The sequence below is a fragment of the Pelodiscus sinensis genome, chromosome 15 (genome assembly GCF_049634645.1).
Source record: "Pelodiscus sinensis isolate JC-2024 chromosome 15, ASM4963464v1, whole genome shotgun sequence".
Lineage (NCBI taxonomy): Eukaryota > Metazoa > Chordata > Testudines > Trionychidae > Pelodiscus > Pelodiscus sinensis.
The window spans coordinates 12,888,322-12,909,758 of NC_134725.1; the positions used below are offsets into that span (position 1 = coordinate 12,888,322).

Here is a 21,437-nt window from a genome sequence, read left to right on the forward strand (position 1 = left end):
GGACCCTGGAGGGGATGGACCGAAGACAGTGACCAAGCCATTTGTCTCGTGCCATCCCTCTCCAGCCTTCCACAAACTTCGGGCAGGGACACCACTCCTACCCCCTGGCTAATACCACTCCATGGACCCAACCTCCATGACTTGATCTCACTTCTCTTTAAACTCTGTTCTAGTTGTAGCCTTCACAGCCTCCTGCAGCAAGGAGTTCCACAGGTTGACTATTTGCTTTGTGAACTTTCTATTAGTTTGAAGCCTGCTACCCATTCCTTTCCTTTGGTGTCCTCTAGCCCTTCTATTATGGGAACTAATGAAGAACTTTTCTGTATGCACCCTCTCCACCCCACTCATGCTTTTATAGACCTCTATCATATCCCCCCTCAGTCTCCTCTTTTCTAAGCTGAGAAGTCCCAGTCTCTTTAGCCTCTCTTCATATGGGACCTGTTCCAAACCCCTCATCATTGTAGTTGCCCTCTCCTCTCCCACCCTCTCTCTTCCCCTCTCCCACCTCCTTTTCCCAGTCTCCCCCAGGGTACGTCTACACTACAACGTTAATTCGAACTTAGTTCAAATTAGTTAATTCAAACTAAGCTAATTCGAACTAACGCGTCTAGAACTAAAAACTAGTTCGAATTAGCATTTTGCTAATTCGAACTAGCAAGTCCACATTGAGTGGACCCTGAACAGGGCTTAAGGATGGCCGGAAGCAGTGCCGGCAGGGCATCAGAGGAGGACTTAGAGCATGGAGATGCTGTCTCAGGCTAGCCGAGGGCTGCGCTTATCTGTGGGCTCGGGGAGGGGCAGGAAAGCAGCCAGCTTGGTCCTCTGGGCTGCGGACTGTTGGCCCCTCCCCGAGCCCACAGATAAGCAGCCCAGGGAAGTGTCGTCCACAGTGGGATCCCCTCAGGGGTGGCAGAGAAGCCGGGAGCAGCTGGGGCTCCTTGGGGGCTGCTCACATAGGGGCGGCTTGCAGCACTGTCTACGAGTGTGGCTGCTGTCTCACATGGGCAGGCATGGCTGTGTACTGTGTGCTGCACTCCTCAGGGTGTGTGGGGTCGGGCCTGCGCCCTTGTGGCTAGCCTGCTTCCAGCTGGTGTCCCTCCCCCCCAGGATCCCAGGCGTTCTTAGGGGCTGCCTGCTGCATCCATGTGCCACACAGTAATGCTGCATGAGGTTGCACGTGTGCAAACCACGCACCGTGTCCAGCCGGAGCAGCCCGAGAGACACTCGCTGAGAGACACCCCTCATGCACCCGCCTCTCTCGCCCTCTGAAGTGAGTGACGCAGAGACCATTCACCTGAGGGTCCCTCCCAGGCATCTGAGGAGACCTAGGAGACATCCTGGGTACCGGGCCCTGGCTCCAAAGACAGGGTCACAGTGCCCCTCTGCTCCTCTGGATCCTCCTCCGCTTCTACAGCCAGCTGGCCCTTGCCCTCCTGCTCCTGTTCCTGCTCCTGCTCCTGCTCCTGCTGGCTCACATCAGGGGTCTGCAGCCCAGAGTCCACCAGGGTGGATGGGGATTCATCCCCCACATCCCTAAGGATGGCACGGAGCTCCCGGAAGTAGGGGCAAGTGTGCAGTCCTGCCCCCGAGCGTTCGCTGGCATGGACATACACCATCTGCAATTCTTTAACCACACCCTAGACCTGTTCAATGATCGCCAGACCAGACCAGAAGGGTACTTGCCTCTTGGTGCCCCTGGGTGGGTCCTCTGACCCCTGGGGCTGCTCCTAATGAGGGGAAGGGGGCCCATGGAGGATCTCAGGGGCAGATATGCCCCATGCTGGCTTTGGCAGGGAGAGCCACATGGTGAGGTGCTGCTCTCTGGGATCAGCTTCCTGCTGCGAGGTTTGTCCACAGGGCCTGCACTTTTAAGGAGGGGCCAGCAGACAGGAACTATAGAGCTGTGATGAGTTCTATGGAGTGTCCACCAGAGCATGTGTGCTTTTTCCTGGAGGCCAGTTCTTGCACAAAACCCCCTTCCTGCTGCCTGTCCACACACGCCTTTTTGTGCCAGAGCTCTTGCGCAAAAAAGCTTATTCCTTGTAGAAAGAGGAATAACTCTTGCGCAAAAAGCCCTGTCTTCTGACAATCTACTATACTTCTTCTTGTGCAAAAACGCACTTGTAATGTGGACACTCCATGAGTTTTTGCACTAAAACAGCCGTTTTTGCACAAAAACTCTGCAGTGTAGACGTAGCCTTAGAGTGCAGTGGGCTGATAATAGCTAGATGCAACTGAATGGTCTTGACCAAACCATAGGAGGAAAAGATCAGGGGATGGGTATCCTGAAGTAATGGGTTGGCCAAAAGCTACATGTGGAAGTGCAGTGGAATTTAGAGCCTCTAAGTTTCAAAATGCAACCTGCCATGAGCAAACTGAACTATCCTAAATTCAGTGTGCTCTTTTAGTAGTTGCATGTTGGGACTGCAATGGACAACCCAATATTGAATGCAGTTGCCTAAGCAGAAGTTGGAGGTTGAAATATAGTGGGCTAGCATTGGCTTGCCATTAGAATGCAATGACTTCTATTAATGTGCTATATGCACTATTCCGACCTTTAATCTATGAATAATATTTGTTTGCTTTTATGAACAATACCTTTATCACATTTTTAAGAAGCAAAAAGAAAATCTGGGGGAGGGGGAACCGCTGTCCCACAGAAAAATCAGTCAGGGTAATAGGCAAAAAGCAAAGCAAAACCAAACCGAAACAAACTAAACAAAAAACAAAAACAAAACAAAACCCTCACTGATGTAGCCTCCAGCTGAGGAAAAAGACACTCCCCACATTCTCCTTGCACACCAGAGCCTAGGGGGGCCCAGCCAAATAGATTTTGTGCTTCCAGCCCTGTGGTAGGGCAGCAGGAGGACTGGAGTGCTAGTGAAGTCTGCCCAATTCCGGGGTGGGGGTGCCCTGAGCCTTAGAGATATGTCCTGAGTTTCTTCACCCCTGCCTAAATCAAAAGTGGTCAGAAGTAGCAGGGATGTACTGTTTACATCAACAGAGAATTCACACCGGTGCCTATAATCTCACTCTCACTGCTCTGCCATGAGATCACAGCAATAAGAGAGAAAAAGACATTTAGTTAATCAGGATTGCACACAGCTAATGGACAGGGTTTTTTCCCCCCTCCCTTCCCTACCATCCAAGTCGATTCAAATTGATCCTAGTTCTGCTGAGCAAGAGCAGTCCTTCAAAGTTTATTCTGGTGTCAATTTTTATAGTTTCCCTCGCCGATCAATAGAGCGCATAATCATTAAGGCAAACTTTGTGAAAGCTAATCCTTCAATATGAGTTTTATGAATGGCTCGGAGCCCTAGCTCTAACCATTTGGATGTAAGTGGAACCTTTAATCAGGTGAGTGACAGGAGACAGGCTATAGGACTTGCTGAGATTGGAGTCCATGTCTATATGAAACCATGCAGTGCTAGCAAGTGCAGAAGGAACGGGGCGGGGGCAGAGGAATATACACCGTCTAAAACCAAAGTTTCCCTTCTTTTATTATTTATAAAATGTTTCCATTATTTTCTCACAATACTTTGCACTTTTATGCAGCATCTTTCAATGGAGTCCCTCAAAGCACTTTGCAGACACTCATTAATTAAACTTTAACCCTCTCTCCCTCCCCTGCCTGGTGAGCAGGTAATAATAATTATTATTCCTGCTTGTACTGCTTCCTGTTCTGGACTTTCCAGGCATTGCAGGGTTGTAATGGGCTATGCCCATTTTACAAAAGTGCAAAATTAAACCTAGAGACTACATCTAGACTGCAAGCCTCTTTCAAAAGAGGCTTTTTCGAAAGATACTTTCAAAAAAACCTCTTTCAAAAAAGCATCTAGACTACAACCAGTACATTTGAAAGAGCAAGCTGTCTTTTTCAAAAGAGAGCACCCAGGCAGTCTGGATGCTCTCTTTCGAAAAATCACAGTTTGCATTCAACTGTGCCTTTTTTTGAAAGTGCACTTTTGAAAAAAGTCGTTATTCCTAGTAAAACGAGGTTTTCCGCAGTTGAAAAAACTGCTGCGTTCTTTTGATTTACTTTCGAAAGAACACAGCAGCAGTCTAGACGCAGGGGAAGTTTTTTCGAAAAAGGCCATTTTTTTCTGAAAAAACCTTGTAGTCTAGATACACCCAGAGGGAATAAGGGAGTTGCTAAAATATCCCAAGGCGAATTATTTACAGAGTCAAAAAGGGAATCTAGGATAAGGATGTTAAACAACTAGTTGACTAGTCAACTATCCGATAAGCATAGGCTTTAGTCCCTTGACCAGTTGCTTGATGGAGGAAGCAGTGGGGGAGCAAGAGCCAATGCTAGGGGAGCTGGCTTAAAAGGCAGGGGACACGGAGGGGAGACAGGAGGTTAGCAGGGAGCAGGCACAAGCTAGCTCATGCCCAGTTCTAGATGCTGCACCTCTGCTTTTAAAATGTTTTCAGAACCATTTAAAAAAACAGAAGTGCAGTGGTGGGGAGCCAGTGGAAATCAGCTGTCCTGGCTCACGCTGGGTCCCCCACTGAGCATCAGCCTTTTAAATGTGCTAATAACTGGCTGGCTCTTAATACATTTAAAAGGCAGAGCAACAGTGGGGTTAGCTTCCAGGGCTGGAAATTCCATCGACTAATCGATTAGTTGATTAAACTAAATTTAACATTCCTAATCCAGGAGTCCTAACTCTCAGGGACAGATTCCCAAAGAAACTTAAGCTTGGCAATACTATGAATTACCATGCCTAACTACTAGGCCCCTAGAAAATTACTGGGATTCACAAAACCTGAATGTGGTACTTTAGGGTCCCTATCCAACGAGTGGAGGAAGAGAGAGGCCTCGGAATGTGATTCACGAAAGCCAGCATCTCCTTGCTGATGGGACATACCAAGACCAGGGTTGTATTAAGCTCCTGAGATAGGCACCTGAGACCAGGCTCCAGGGAGATTCCACCTTCTGCTTGGGGATCTCATCTGCAAGCCCTTTCTTGGCATGAAGCAACTGTGCAATTGTAATGGGAGAAGGCGAGAACCTGGTCATTGGGTTTGAGATACCTCAAGTTGATGTCCTGAGGTGCAGAAGGGGTTGATCAGGGCTCTTCCACCTCTCCAGCGAGTGCTGTAAGTGTTGGATTATGGGAGAGTCTGATGTAGGTCTTCCTCTCTCCCCTTAGGAAGCTGCTGCATTGTGGTTAACTTCAAGTCAGTAGGGCAGGGAACTGGGTTACTATCAGGGTTTTTTATCTCCCAGCTATGAATGGGGGAACCTGAATGGGACATATCCCCTATCTCAGCTGAGGCTTCAACCTGTAGGCCATGGGTTCCCAAGCTGGGAGGCGTGAAGAAATTCCAGGGGTGAGAGGCGACCCAGCCCCCCCCCTCCCCCATCAAATTTTGCTGCCCTGCTCAGTTCCTTTTTTGGGGAGGGAGGAGAAGAGGCATGAGGGTTTTTCAAAAATCAGAAAGGGGGGTGTGATGCTGAAAAGTCTGGGAACCACTGCTCTAGGCTAATAGTTCTGAAGGAGGTTCTCCTCCTCCCTTCTTTCTTTCCCCTCTATATGGCTTTTTTGGGTTAGCTCATCTAGAGGGGCCTGATCTAATAGGAGAACTTAGACCTGCTCTGTGGCACAGGCCCTGCAGATAAGTAAGGTGAAGGAAATGCCTGTCTCACTCCAGTTTGTGCTGCACTCTGACATTGGCTGCAGTGCACATGCTCAGAGGCAGAAACATAGGTACCTAGGGAACATCAACTGCAAAAAATGGAGGTCCAGGTTGAGTTCTGGCACCTACAACATTTGGCAACAGCTGAGTGGTGGTTGCGAGAATCCCAGTGGGGTGTGATTCCAAGATTTGGGCACCTCAGGTCTTTTGTGTCTCTAACCCATAGTGCCTTGTTTTGCACATTAGACTCAGTACCTCCCTTATTTTCAGTATAACCCTATCTTTTAAAGGTAGTGGGAATCACTCTACTGGGAAAGTAAGTTTAGCTATCTGAAAGAGAGGAAATGTTGGGGGGGAAGGGTTCTCAAGTTTCTTGATCTATGGAAGATCAAATCATGGGAGTCAAAAGTCACCTGCCTTTGAGCATAGAGGGAAAGTCAATAAGGTTATGTCTACACTATCACCCTAGTTCGAACTAGGGTGGTAATGTAGGCAACCGGAGTTGCAAATGAAGCCCGGGATTTGAATTTCCTGGGCTTCATTTGCATGTTGCCGGGCGCCGCCATTTTTAAATGTCCGCTAGTTCGGACTCCGTGCCCGTGGCTACACGCGGCACGAACTAGGTAGTTCGGACTAGACTTCCTATTCCGAACTACAGTTACTCCTCATAACTACAGTTACTCCTCGTAACTTCCACGAGGAGTAACGGTAGTTCAGAATAGGAAGCCTAATCCGAACTACCTAGTTCGTGCCGCGTGTAGCCGCGGGGCACGGAGTCCGAACTAGCGGACATTTAAAAATGGCGGCGCCCGGCAACATGCAAATGAAGCCCAGGAAATTCAAATCCCAGGCTTCATTTGCAACTCCGGTTGACTACATTACCCCCCCTAGTTCGAACTAGGGTGGTAGTGTAGACATACCCTAAGTGAGCAATTTGGAAGAGTTCTTCAGCCCATGGAAACATTTTTAAATGGGAGGAGAACCCACAGAGGAGGCTGTGATGTGAAGAAAAAGGCAACTAGGTTGCCCTAGAGGAATTTTTCCTTAAAACATTACACCGGGAGAAGTCAGGGAGACAGGGGAGTGTGGGGAAGACGGAAGATAGGGGAGGCAGAGTTTAGTAGTAATAGAAATGCTTCCATGGCAATGGAACATTCTGTGAATGGAAGTATTCCTTTGCTAAGTTTGCAACCCAGATCCTAACCTCCTTAGATAAGGGCATGAGAACAGGAAAGTGAAACTAATGAAAAGCAAAAATGAAAGTGACTCATCCAACTTTACTCTCCAATAGGCACGAAATAAAAGCAAACGGGTAACATGTATAGTGAAAAATACGTTCTTGCCATTAAGTCATACAGCAGGTTTATGGTAAACTTTGCAAGGGATTTAAAAAAAATAAATATAAGAACCCAGATTTCCAGTTTTGTAAACTTTCACACCTCTCTACTCAACTGATTTGTACCAGCTGGCTAGTAGATACATATTTAATTCAGTTACTAAAAAGGACTTAAATTAAAAACCTTGGGCCAGATCTCCAGCTGGTGCAAAGCCACTGACTGGAGAGCTGTAAAAGTTTACAATGTCCTTTTTTAATAATAGAAAGAAATATCTACTGGACAGATCCCTCGCTGGTATAAATAGGGTAGTCTGCTGACTTACACCAATTTAAGATCTGGCCTTAGATCTAGAAACAAATATAATTGATCCTAAAATGAGGAAGCCCACAACAGACAAGGAGCAAATACACCTCACCTGTGTTCTCTGACAGCTCTATGGCAAAGTGTTGGTAAATGTCACATACTTCCAGACCTGTATTCATCTTTTCTTTGGCACATCATGGTTTTCATAGCACCTAAATCGTGACATTCATAGGGGTAAAAAAACAGCAGGATCAGACTAATGGTTAAGGGGAAAGAGAATCCTTTATGCTAGCATCTCTAGACATATAAGAAGAGGGAAGAAAATAACAGGCAATAGAAGGCTACTGGTGCACAGCTGATTCAGAGATGATCTTAAAACGGATCATCAGCAGGAGGGGAGTGCTGAGAAGACTCAGACTTGGATTCAGTTTGGGATGAACTAACCAGTGAGATTCTAAGTTGTTTTAAAGCCAGGACTGGAGCTGAATTCCATGTTGCAGGCCCATCACTAGCCAGAATTTTGTTCAGAGTTTCCCATGGAGCATCAGCAAGCCTATAACCCTGAGAGTCTCAGGGGAGCTGAGCACAGGGACTTGGGGGCAGCTACTAACTTGGAAATGATTAGTTGCTGAGAAGTATTTCAAAAGCCTTTGGTCTGACAAGAGCTGACCTTTAATCTGCTAAATGGGAACTTTGCCCTGCAGAGGCAAAGGAAGGACTGGGGGAGAAACTCTGGGGGCAGGGAGATGGCCTGACTTGGGAAAGATCAACAGGAGCTAAAGGCTGGGTCAGGGTAGGTTGGAGAATGTGTGATCCTTGCCCATCTCTCTGGGCCTCAGGGAAATCTCAGTGGATGAACTTGTGAACTGCAAGTGAGTGTTAGCATCTATTTCCCTCTCATTACATATGCTTCCTCCCTCTGCATGCACTGGTTTACTTACTAGCAGGCCTATGGTCTAGATCCAGAGGGATCCTTGCACATGGGGCCCACGCTGTGGTGAGCAGAAAGTCTAAAGTTTGTTTAATTCCCACTGGTGCTGCTGAGTATGTCTACTATCTGTGGGCAAACAGGGAGGAAGGAGCTTAGTTTCTCAGAGCTGCCATTGGCTTTGTCAGGGTGCACAGGCTCCCAGCTGGCCTTAAAATGGTTCTGCTAGAAGAAAGCTCATGCTGAGAGCCCCAGCAGCTGTCGGGGAGCATGTGAGTCCAGGTGGTGATGCTCAACTCATGAGTCTAGAGCCACACATAGATCCTTCAGAGTCCACAGGTTTGACTGAAGGTCCTCTAGCTGCGAGGGCTCTCAGAGAAATGCCAGATGAGTAGGCAAGAGCTGCTTGGCTTCTGTTCTATTGCTGTAGACAACCATAAAGTCGGAGAGGGGAGAAAGAAAGGAGAGAAACCGGGGAGAAAGAAAAGTAGAATCCAATTATGAGGATTTGGGCCATGTGAGAAGAAGGGGCCACATACAGTTCTGGTTTAAGCAGGGGAAATACCAGTGGCTATAATAGCATTGTGCTTGCTTGCCCACAGGCTGTATTTACTTCCGTTGTCTTAGCCTCCAAGGAATAGCTATCTAATATCCCCATCCTGCTATCTCCTAAAGGTGTGCTGAACTTGACATGCACAGCTGGCCTGTTGAACACAGAACTGCCAGCTAGTGGCACAACTCTGGGCACGTATAGTTAGGCTTGAGTGCAAGTGTTTGCAACCGCGGGGCCTAAGAGCTGGACTCTCTGAATCCGTGCTAGCGGGCACAAGCAGGCACCGCCAAGTCTTTGGGCTGCCCCATCAGAGTAAGAGCCATGCGTTCTTGGAGGGCTAAGTTAAGAGGTGACAATGTGAATTTGTAGCTGGTGTGGGCAGAATGCTGAAGTGAGGGAAGCTCATGCTGCCAGATTTCTGCCCGGGGCCAGAACCGCTTAGCTAAGGAAGCTCTTGCCCTCTCATGTTGCCATGGCACCAATTTTAGTTTCTTGGTACCCAGGGAGAGAGATCAAGATGGGACAGGAAAGATGGAACAACGATAAATGGGAGAGCATTGACATTCCTTCAGCGGTGACTGCTCCCATTCCGGGTGGGCCCAGTGTACTGAAATCACCACATCAGAGCTAAATGCCTTTCTTTAATCAAAGCCATTCATAAGCTCATTTTTAGCATCCTGTGTGACCACAGTGCAGAATCCTGTCCCCTCCATAGCACCTGCCAGTCACAAGGATATTCTAACTCTCCCCAACCTTAGCAATAGTGGTGATCTGACCATATTCTGGGTCCATTTGGCACCACTCACCGCACTCCCTCCTCCTGAGAATGCCAAAGCAACATACCTAGGTCTTCTTGTTCTTTCCCTGTGCTGCTTTCTGCCTAACAACTTTGTGCTGCTGGGTTGTTTTTCTTCTGTGTGATTCATTTCCTGGTGGCCCCATCCACAACTTGCCTGTGTTTATTTAAACACTCCATTCCAATTCCTCTCCTTGACTGCTCCCCCTTCTCCTGCCTGCCATGGTGGTAAATATTTTAGTACTTGTTGAGATCAATTGAGCCTCATCAATAGGAAATAGAGTGTAAATCTTTGGGACTTCACATTCACCCCAGAAATCAATTTTCACACATTAGGGCTATTAGCTTATTGAGAGGTGCTTGATCGATGGCTGCGGGTGATGGTGCAGCCACACCTGCCAGCCTACCTTAAGGTCCCTCCTGCATAAATCCCAGACAAGCTGGCGAGTGAGGGAGAACCAAGGGAGGGTGAATCAAGAGTGGGAAAGGGAGGGGGAAGACAGGAGACGTGAGGACGGTACAGCCTGGCCGATCAATAATATCTACAAAGCACTAACTCATCCTAGCTGGGACTGGAGGCAGCGAGCGGCTCCAAGCCAACGTTGTTAGACAGCTAATTTTTTTTCTATCCCTGAGAAACTAACTTAATTTGGGGGGCGGAGGGGACATAGATTCCGAACAGTTAATAAAACTAATGCAGTAATTTAAAAGAGAGCTTGGGAATGAGCAAATGTCTGGCTATACCCTGAGGATTCCTGAGAGTAGACAATGGCTATACCCCTGCCTCAACTCCCCCTTGTGCACACAACATCTCTCTGGAGCAACAAGGTGCTGATTTTTTTTTCATCTGCTCTAATCCAATAAAGTTGGAGTTTGGCTTTCTCTCCCCTTAATTCTCTACCTTCCCCAAATTCTGATGGCCATGAATGGATAAGATCTAGTTGACTGGTGGGGTTGAACCTTCAGTGTGGTTGAATGCTTAAGGACAGAGGCTTTGAGTTCTATTCCTGGGCTGTTGGTTGTGACTTAAAGCTGCTTTGTGAGAGCTGCCTTAGTCTCATTATTTGTAGGAAAAGGATAACCCACATCTGCAAGTTACTGCTCTGTCTCTGACTAATGGTAACAGATGTAAAGGGAATTGGGGGTTGTTTTCCCAAGTGGAGGAGAAATCAGTGACACAGAGTCTGAATATATGCTAGGTATCAATTGTCTTAGTAACACATATGCACCAGGTCTATAATAGAGGTGGTCAAATAGCACGCAGAGAGATCCATTCTTCCAGGAATTTCAGCACAGAAAAAGAGTGTCTAGTTCCCAGGGAGCAATTTTGCTCAAGAATTAACTCTATCCAGAGAACATAAGAACATAAGAACGGCCGTACTGGGTCAGACCAAAGGTCCATCTAGCCCAGTATCCTGTCTACCGACAGTGGCCAGCACCAGGTATCCCAGAGAGGGTTGACCGAAGACAATGATCAAGCGATTTGTCTCCTGCCATCCCTCTCCAGCCTCTGACAAACAGAGGCCAAGGACACCATTTTATCCCCTGGCTAATAGCCTTTTATGGACCTAACCTCCATGAATTTATCCAGCTTCTCTTTAAACTCTGTTATAGTCCTAGTCTTCACCGCCTCCTCAGAGCCTCGGACAGAAAGCAAATTCTGCTGTGGCTCCCTCTATCTTAAACTTTGCATAACAAAACTAACAACAACTGACATCCAGTCTTCCCAGGGCTGGCATTTGCTTGCATGCTAAGAAAAAGAACTGGGAATAACAGTACTTTTTAGATCATCAGATAATATTGCAATGAAAGTATACAGTGGATGTACTGCAGTTTACTGACTACTATGTGTATTTAGCAGAGCCCTCCACCAGACAAAAGTTACTAGATGGCATAGACTTTATGCTGCTAGCAGTTAAGAGGGTCTCCTTCATGTTAAGCAGTACAGAACAGTACATCTTGTAGAACATCAGGGTTTTGATGTGGGGTTTTGATGAAAATAAGGACCCCCTCTCTTTTTGAAAACTTGATTTTTGAAAATTTTCAATCCACTGCTGAGTTTTGAAAACAATTTGAAAAAAATGTCCCTTTTGTCATTTGCTGGGAAAAAAACAACCAACCAGGTCTCTTCCTTATGAGGTTAAAAAGGGTGCAACAAGTAATATGATGTGTCCTTTCTCTGTTTGAGGAGATCAATCTTCTCAAGATACCCTGAAGTTTAAGTAGCACAGATCGTTTTTTACTTAGCACCAGGTGAAAAACAAGGGACATATGCAGTGGATATTTGTACTCTAAGAACCTCATTATCTAATGTTCCTGGCCTGCATATTGTCAGGTAAATTAGGACTGTCCTCCTGAACATGAAATAGTCAAGTGCAATTTTGTTGAGATCATTCTGATGATGAATCATGTTCATATCAAATTATTAAGCTAGACTACATGATTGTGTTCCTATAGTACCTTCTATGTAAGAAGCTCAAAACACTTCATAAAGAGATAAACCATGAAGGGTGAAATTCTTCTCTGTGCAGAGGAAATTTTCAAGGCTTATGTGTCACTTAAATGTCCGGAGGAGGGCTTAAATAGACTTGGTCTGGTCTGGTGCATAGGTATGAATTGTGCCTACTAATGAATGTAGCCTCCCAGCATCCTTTTAACCTGGAGAAAGGCAGTATTATTAATTCTATTTTATAGAGAGAGGAAATGGAGGCCCAGAGATATAAAATGACTCACCCAAGGTCACGCAGCAAGTGAGTGGCAGAGCTGGGAATTATCAATCATGACAATGATTGGTCCCAGATTTCATCACATCACTTTCAGAAGAACCTCCCTTCCTTTAGGAGGAAGATCTACTCCTCGATATGTTTCCTGTAAGGTCCAGAAGGAAACCAATGAACTCTCTGCTGCAGCTACACTTTAATTTGGCTAATTTGGCATTGAAATGTGTATATTACAGTAAAGTAGAAAATTTTCTGTCTTCAAATATCCCAAAGATTGACCCCATCTTTGTGAATGTCAACGAGAGTTTTCCCATCGACTTCAGTGGCAGCAGGATAATCTCCTAAAAATTCAAATTCACCCAGCATGGCAGAGGCAGCAAAGAGACCCAGCACATAGAGAAAACAAGAGTCAAGCCCCAATCAAGAATGTGGTGGTTACCACACAGCTTTGCAGCTTGGATTCACCCGGTGAAATTGCTTAGAGGTTGGTTATCTTACCATTTCCACACCCATTAATTTGTACCTATTGCCTAGTTTATGCCTTCAGCAAGGGAACAGGAAAGGGAAATGGTGCATACCCAAGGCTATGTTTACACTGGCAGGATCTTGCACCAGAAGAATGCAAATGAGTCTAAGCGTGGAATATCGCCGAGCCTCATTTGCATAACTAATGAGCTGCCATTTTGCGGACGAGGCTCTTGCGCCAGAAGGAGCTGTCTACACTGCCCCTTCTTGCACAAGAAAAACCCTCTTGTGCAATGCTGTTATTCCTGAAAATATTCAGTGTAAAGCATTGCGCAAGAGGGGTTTTCTTGCGCAAGAAGGGGCAGTTTAGATGCTCCTTCTGTCGCAAGAGCCTCTTCCGCAAAAATGGTGGCTCATTAGATATGCAAATGAGGCTCGGCGATATTCCACACTTTCACCTGGCACAAGATCGCACCAGTGTAGACATAGCCCAAGAGACTCTCCCTTCTTGAGATACTTCCAGTCCAGCTGTGAGTGGAAGTTCTGGACTTTTCATTAGAAAGTTTGTTCCCATGTCATTTCCAATATGGTTTTGCCAATCTAGTAGGCTCAGATAGCTGAGAAGAAAAAAACATTCCAGGTTTTCAGAGGCTGGATCAGCTGAACTGAAACTTTTGAGGTTGCTCCCGACAAAGTTTTGTCACAGCTCCTGCTTGCCCAGCATATGGCCCACCGTTTGTGTTGTGCTCAATTCTGTTCATTAACATATCCTTGATCTATAGAGATACAGTTAAGTCTGGTGGTCAGGGGCTGGATTACTTTTCTGACAATCTTGGACCTTTACAACACAAAAAATGTCCCCCCGGCTTTAACCTTCTGTCATAGTTAGCCCTTGTAAAAGGAAGGGGGGAAACACACAGGTACGCGTGCGTGCACACGCATGTACATACTCTCTCTCTTTCTCTGCCTAAAGCCTGTTCCTTTAATAGTTTCCTCCCAGGACCCCTACAAAAAGGCAAATAAAACCTCTTTTACAAGATAGCAGGGCTGCATGTAGGATCAACTTCATCAACAACAAGTTCTTTCTTCAGTTCATTTGTTTTTAATGTACTTTTTCCTCCAGATTTCACTCCTTTCAACTGCCTCCCTCTCCTTTTCCCCTTCCCTCTGGAGGCTTCACTGATTGCCTTTCTCCCCTTCCTGGCTGCCAAGTTCTTAATGAATAAAACAAATGACTTCTTTCTGGAACCTCAGTTCATGGGGAACTGTGTGTGTGTCCACCACATTTGGATGTGAAACTCCATTTTCATGAGTAAGGAATGTTTCTTCTTGAGACAGAGGAGATAGGTAATGGCACCCTTAGGAGAGAAAGTGGTACCATAGAAAACTTCAGCAGAAACTAGATGTAGCGGTGCAGTTTCAGAAGGTTTGATTTGAATAAGCAACCTCTTTACTCTGGAAGCTGGCCTGGAAATTACATGTGAATAATCTTCCTCATGAGAGAGCCAGCACTTTCTGTGCTCAGCCAGACATGAAATAGTACCAGAAGCAATGATGGATTAAGGCTGGTCTCTTGGAATCTAAGCCTGGAGGACCCAGCACACCAGTGAATCAATAAGTGACTATGGGTCTTCACTTCAGAGCTGGGTGGAAAAGATCTAGGAGGCCAACAGAAGCAAGTGGTAGGGAATAAGAAGCAACAGGCTACTTTGGGGAAAGAGGAACTAGGAAAATCAAAGGAAGGGAGGAGTACTTCATGAAAAAGTGGGTATTTTGGGGCATCTGAATGTTCTGGGTGAATGCAGATTAGTTACTTCTCCAGTGGAAGCATAATCCAGTTTATGGTATTTCTGCTACTCATCTCTGGTGGTGCATGAAATGATGGAAAAAAAGGAAAACCAACCCTGTCTGAATGTTGTAGAATCTGAGGGGGGGAAAATCACAGGGTTTAGTTTGGCACAAAAGTGTACTGAATTTATCCAAACTAGTTTCCTGGTCTCAACTAAGCTGCAGAATACACTAAGTGCTACCCTAGCAAGGGAAGGAAGAATAAATTCAGAAGAAAATAGAAAAAAAAATATCCTAAAGCACGCACCTAGAACCTTCTCTCATATTTAGATCTAACTAAAACCAAATTGTTTCAAGGCTCTGAAATATTTGCTTACCTCTGGTCTGCACTCTATTATTTTTCTATTTCCAAATACATTTGCATACTGGGCTTTTGCTTTGTTCTAGAACTAGTGAAGGAGTACAAGTGGGGGAAAGGCTATTCTTACTCTGTACTTGAAAGAAATTACCATATTTCTAGTAGATGGGAAGAATTAAAGAAATCAGTGTTTTCATATAACCCTGAAACTGTTTTTTTCAGTCTTCTCAATAAACATTCCCTCCCCTGTTCTAGAGAGACAAGGTGATTGAGGTAATATCATTAGTGGACCAGCTTCTGTTGGTGGGAAAGACCAATTTTTGAGCTTACAGAACTCTTCTTCAAAGCTTGTCTCTCTCACCAACTGAGTTTGGTCCAAAATAAGATGTTACTTCACTCACCTTGTGTTTCCTAATATCCCAGAACCAACACTACTACACCAACACTACATAGTTTGGCTCTAGGTGAGCAAATAAATGTTCTGTTGACATAACTAGGATTTGTACATGTTTCTAGCATGATAGGAATTCGGCCACTGGTTGTAAAAATGCTGTGAGCTGAAAGATGGCAACCAGCTGTCAGCTATCTCAAAAATCTAAAGAACAAAGGAAAGGGCTTTATGAGACCCCGTTCCTGTGTGTGTCCTTCTAATCAAACTAGGCTGTGTCTAGACTACACAGTTTACTCAGAGAAAGATACGCAAATTGCAAACCACAATTTGTGTATCTTTTTCTGATTTTTTTTTCCCAAAGAGGCTTTTCCAATTTTTGGCCCATCTACACTGGACCAAATGTCAGGAAAAAAACCCATTTTTGGAACATCCCTTCTTCCTCATAAAATGAGGGTTACAAGGATGCCAGAAAAATGCGTCTGCTATTCTGATATTTTTTTTGGAAAAGCAGGCACATTCCTTGGATGTGGCAGAGTCTCTGTGGGATACTGGAGGTATCCCGGAAATACTCTGAAGTCTAGGTATAGTCCTAGACTGTGAGCTTGCTGGGACCCTGGCCAGTATCTAGCACAATGAGGTTCTGAACCTTGACTGGGAGTTACAGAGGCTAATATAATGGAAATAATAAATCAGGATGAGCTCCAAAGATGGGATGCATTAGCAGGACTGTTGTGAGCAAGACACGAGAAGTCATTCTTCCACTCTACTCTGCACTAATTATGCCTTATTTGGAGTATTGTGTCCAGTTCTGGGCACCACATTTCAAGAAAGATGTGGAGAAACTGGAGAAGATCCAGAGAAGAGCAACAAGAATGATTAAAGGTCTAGAAAACATGATCTATAAGGGAGGGCTGAAAGAACTGGGCTTATTTAGTTTAGAAAAGAGAAGACTGAGAGGAGACAGGATAGTGGTTGTCAAGTATCTAAAAGGGTGTTAAAAGGAGGAGGGAGAAAAATTGTTCTCCTTAACCTCTTACGATAGGACAATAATCAAGAGGCTTAAATTGCAGCAAGGGAGATTTAGGTTAGACATTAGGAAAACCTTCCTAAATGTCAGGGTGGTTAAACACTGGAATAAATTGCCTAGGGAGGTTGTAGAATATCCATCACTGGTGATTTTTAAGAGCAGGTTAGACAGACACCTGTCAGGATGATCCAGATGGTGGTTGGTCCTGCCGTGATTGGACTCGATGACCTCTCAAGGTCCTTTCTAGTTCTAGTATTCTGTGATTCCATGGGAGGCAGTATAACTCAGTGTATAGGCACTGGACTTGGACTCAGAAATGGGCTCTATTTCCAATGCTGCCACAGGCCTGGTATGTGAACTTAAGCAAGTGAGTTCCCTCCCTGTCCCTCTGGTTCTCCACAAAACTAGATATTCATTCTGTAAGCTAGGCAATATTATGATTAACCCACCCTGGCAAGAATGCCTTTATCATTGATCTCATTCCCTTCCCTTAAGGCTTTTCAGAGATTCAACAACTGCCATGCCATGTGACATTTGAATTTCCCAGTGCTTCCCATACATGTCTAGGTCAACTTACTGCATGTGGTGAGTCTGCTTGGAAGAGTTTCAAGACTCAGTCTCCATAGGGCACTGATCATGCCAAGACCTGACCAAAAGCAACCCCAGCAGAGCATTGACAGCCTCTCTCTCTTAAGCCTCCTGCTTGCACTGAAGCACTGGGCTGCTCTTCAAACTGCTTAAGGAACAAAGCATGCAAGGCAGTAAAATGAGGCAATTAAACCTATAAAACCAGGGTTTACAAGGGAATTTATAGTGTCAGGGGCTTTTTATAGCTTTTTTAGATTAGTTTAAATAAAAAAAATGGAGAGAGAGGACGTGAAACTTGAGGAGACTTAAAAGTTCAGAGAGAGGCTTTTAGGAAGCATGGAGGGGTAATAATTAGAGGCACATTTTTTCACTTCACTGTCTTTATGAACAGATTTTTTTAAAAAAATCCACAAAACAATCAGTGGGTGATATCTCTTTCCTCGTCCTCTTTCAGTGCACCTTTGCACACAGATGACAAGAAATTGAATTTTTTTCCTCTCTCTCCCACACTAGTGCTTCCTTGGTGGTAAGGTCTGCCAAGTACTATGCAACTGTACAGGCTTCTGCTCAAGCGAGGAGACGGTGCCAATGGCTGATTAAGGCAGGAAGAGTTAAGAGTAGATAATCTGGGCCCCATGTCGCAAAAGGAGAACCCAACCTACCGCCATTTTTTACCATTTATTACCACCATAAATAAGCCATTTCCAGGGCTTCTTGCTTTTGGTTGATCTAACTAGCCAGCCAGAAGGGAGAAAATTAGCCATAGTCCAGCTCCAGAAAGAGGAGGGAAAACTCAGAAAATTTCAGTCCTTTAAAAACTTTACCCCCTTTATGTGAGATCAAGTCCTTTTTGGGGATAGACTTCTTTACCTTCTCCTGAATTGTGCTGCTTATAAAGGAGCATTTCTCTCCCACCCTTGTGGCTATCTCAAGCACCATTTTCAGATAAACAGCACACAGACAAACTTCTTGTTCATGTTGATGGGATGTCAGTGGAAAGCCTGCAGCACAGAAGTTGCGAGAAAGAGGAGAGGTCTAAAAGAAACATGGTTGGTATAACTCTGAAGTTTGGTAATAGGGTAAAGAGCCTTTCTTCTCTAGCTCATGTCAGTAATGGCTGACACCCATTACTATCAGAGGGCTGCCCAGAGGCCTATGGAAAATAGGTTGGTGCATGTCATTCTGTTTCCTAGTATCAGAGGGGTAGCCGTGTTAGTCTTCAGACTTTACAGAGAAACTGCTGAGCTGCAGTTCATCTGCAAATTTGACACCATCCACTCAGGATTAAACAAAGACTGTGAATGGCTAGCCAATTACAAAAGCAGTTTCTTCTCTCTTGGTGTTCACACCTCCAGATCAGCTGCTAGAAGTGGGCCTCATCCTTCCTGATTTAATTTACCTCGTTATCTCTAGCCTGATTCTTGCCTGCATATTTATACCTGCCTCTGGAAATTTCCACTACATGCCTCTGATGAAGTAGGTCTTTGCCCATGAAAGCTTATGTTCCAATACATCTGTTAGTCTATAAGGTGCTACAGGACTCCTTGTTGCTTATTCTGTTTCCTAGTAATTACTGATGCTAGTCAGGGGGATGCAATGCTGCCACAAAGATCTGTGAGTGAAAAATCTCATTTGCATACAGATTAGGGTACAATTAAGAATAACCTCTGTTACAAAGCTTTCTTCATTCACATTATGATAACAACAATCTGGAACCTAGGATCTGCTGGGTAGACACTTATTCCAAAGATAGCCCCTTCCCAAAGAGCATGGTTATAAGTATGGATATGAGAAGTGGGCAAAACAACCAAAAGGAGGGGGTTCACAGTGAGAGGTGAAGAAAGAAGCAACGCACACATTACATATATGTCACAGTCATGGTTCACTGCCTGCCTAGCCATTGTCCGCTAGCAGTGTCTTGTGAGCAGCATGGCAGAATTGAGTTTTAAGGGGAGCTTTGGTCGCTGATAAGGTGGTAATTAAACAGATCTGTCCGAAAGCTTTTCCCTAAGCATGCAGCTCATCATGAGATCAAATCTGAAATTGAGATAAAGCTATAACAATGATGGTACAACACCACTGTCATTACCATTATAGGGGACATAGTTGAGAAACAATTCCCAAACAAAGTGAAGATTTTTATGTCATTTTAAGGAATTCTTTAAAATTTCCATTCTTTCCCCATAATAAAGACCAGGCCAAGGAAACCCTCAATAAATACAATTTTGAACAAATAATACACTAACACTTAAATCATTTTCAGCACCAATTCAAGCAATTGAATCATTCTTTGTGATTGGTTATCTTCCTAGTACAATAATTTTAACATAATCCTATGCTGTGTTCTAGATCAGAACTTTGTAAAGGAGCCAACCTGTTAAAAATGGGAAACCCTGTCAAACTGTTATCTGCCCTTCAGGCCAGATCTAGGTTATATTTCTATGGCTGTTCTAGTAATCTACCTTCCAAACTGTATCATATTGAGAAAGAGGTAATCAGACACTGTTGGGTTCATTATACAGGATGGAAATTATCTATAGTGTCATCTGAACAATCTCAGTAGTCAATCCACTTTGCTTGGAACTTTTGTATACAACGGCTGGTAGAAAAGTTCTATTTGTTATTAAAAATATTCATTATGAATTCATTCACCTTTTTGAAAGGTTGATTTTGATTTCCAACAGATAGATGTTATGTATGAACATTAGCCAAATAAACTGTACGAATAACTTTCACAGGGTGGCGTAAACATTATCTATAGCTATCTTCATTTCCTGTTGTGTGGTTGTTTCACGTAGATCACAAGGAACTGTTTCTGCTTTCTGATTAGGTAAAGTAAGTGTTTGTGGGGTTACGTCTACACAGCAACGTTATTTCGGAATAATTGATGTTATTCTGAAATAACATAGGGTGCACCTATGCTACAAGCCTTTATTTCGAAATAATGTTGAGCTGGAGCACTTTTTACACCAACTCATGGTAAACTTCATATCTCGTGGAGTAGGGAAGTCAAAGGAAGAGTGTTCTTCCTTCACCTTACTGCAGTATAGACAGTGTCAAAAGCCGAATTAAGCTATTTCAAATTAAGCTATGCAATTGAAGTAGCTGAAGATGCGTAGCTTAATTCCACTTTAGCCCTGCTGTGTAGACATATCCTAACAGAAGGATAGTGAGTAGCAGGGAGCATTCAGACTGGACATGCTAAAATAGTGAAATATTGGGGTGAATTCATTTACAGATACCTATATAAAAACAGGGAAGAAAAAAATCTATAGAAAACTCAATTGAAAATGTTCATTTTCCTTGCATCAATATTTTTGACACTTTCTAGACAGCTGTATCTCTAACAATAGGTCTGAGATAATGAGCAGCTATTTACATGGCCAGTCTCAATGGGATACTCATGTGAGAAACTGCTTACAAATGACTCCCAAATCAACAGTAAGAGGACATGGCAGTTTTATTTGTGAAAAGATTAGTGAAATCGGTTTTGTTTTGCTATTCAGCCAGCACTAGGTTGTTTATACTGGTAAACTATTTCATACTATATTCCATAGTGGGATAATTTTGGCATGGGGCACTCTGCCAAGAACCCCAGGCCTTTTTATATTAATATTTTTAAATTCTCAACACTTCTGAGACCAAAAAAACCCCACTGTTAAATGTCAAAGGAATTTCTTGCCATTCACAAATGAGAGGTGATGTTGGTCTACAAAAGATCCTGGTTTATTTCAGTTTGGTGTGGCCCAGGCCTGAATGGTTCTAATGTGATAATTACTCCCAAATGGCAGAGTCTTCCGAAATGTACTCAACTTCATAAAAGAGACAGACTAAGCTCCATAAAAAAGAGCCAGGAGACTATTAGCTCTTAGGGGATGTCTACACTGCAATAAAACACCTGTCGCTGGCCCATGTGACTTGGGCTCAGACTGTGGGGCTGTAAAGCTGTCCTGCAGTTTGGGCTCTGGAACCTTGAGCCTGGATGTCTACACTACAATTTTATAGCCCCGCAGTCTATACCTTGAGGCTACGTCTACACTACGGCTGTGTCCAGACTCAGGGGGTTTTTCGGGAAAAGTAGCCTTTTCCCGAAAAAACTTCCCCTGCGTCCAGACTCAAGCCGCGTTCTTTCGAAATTATTTCGAAAGAACGCGGCTTTTCTTTCGATGGCGGTAAACCTCGTTTCACGAGGAAGAACGCCTTCTTTCGAAAGTTCCTCTTTCGAAAGAAGGCGTTCTTCAATGTAAATAGGGCTTCCTCGAAAGAGAGCATCCAGACTCGCTGGGTGCTCTCTTTCGAAAAAGCGGATTGCTCTTTCGAAAGATCCGCCTGCAGTCTAGACGCGATCTTTCGAAAGAGGCTCTTTCGAAAGATGCTTTCGAAAGAGCCTGTTTCAAAAGAAGCCTGCAGTCTAGACATAGCCTACGAGTTTTCTTGGCGAAAAAATATGCTAATGAGGGACTAATTTGCAAGAGTTAATCTTATTTGCATATTTTCTGCTGGTCCATTTTTGTGATAGGGTTTTTGCTCAGAAACAAGC

General features: G+C 44.4%; 1 long non-coding RNA gene across 3 annotated transcripts in view; it reads right to left on the bottom strand.

The window, feature by feature from the left end:
- Positions 1-21,437, bottom strand: part of LOC142818475 (uncharacterized) — a 44,801-nt gene that overhangs the window by 18,386 nt on the left and 4,978 nt on the right. Inside the window, exon 2 of one of the 3 annotated variants that reach the window (XR_012895954.1) lies at positions 7,396-7,495. The exons of the other annotated variants lie outside the window; for them this stretch is intronic. This is a non-coding gene — a long non-coding RNA (uncharacterized LOC142818475). The remainder of the gene's footprint in view (positions 1-7,395; positions 7,496-21,437) is intronic. 3 annotated transcript variants of the gene reach the window in all.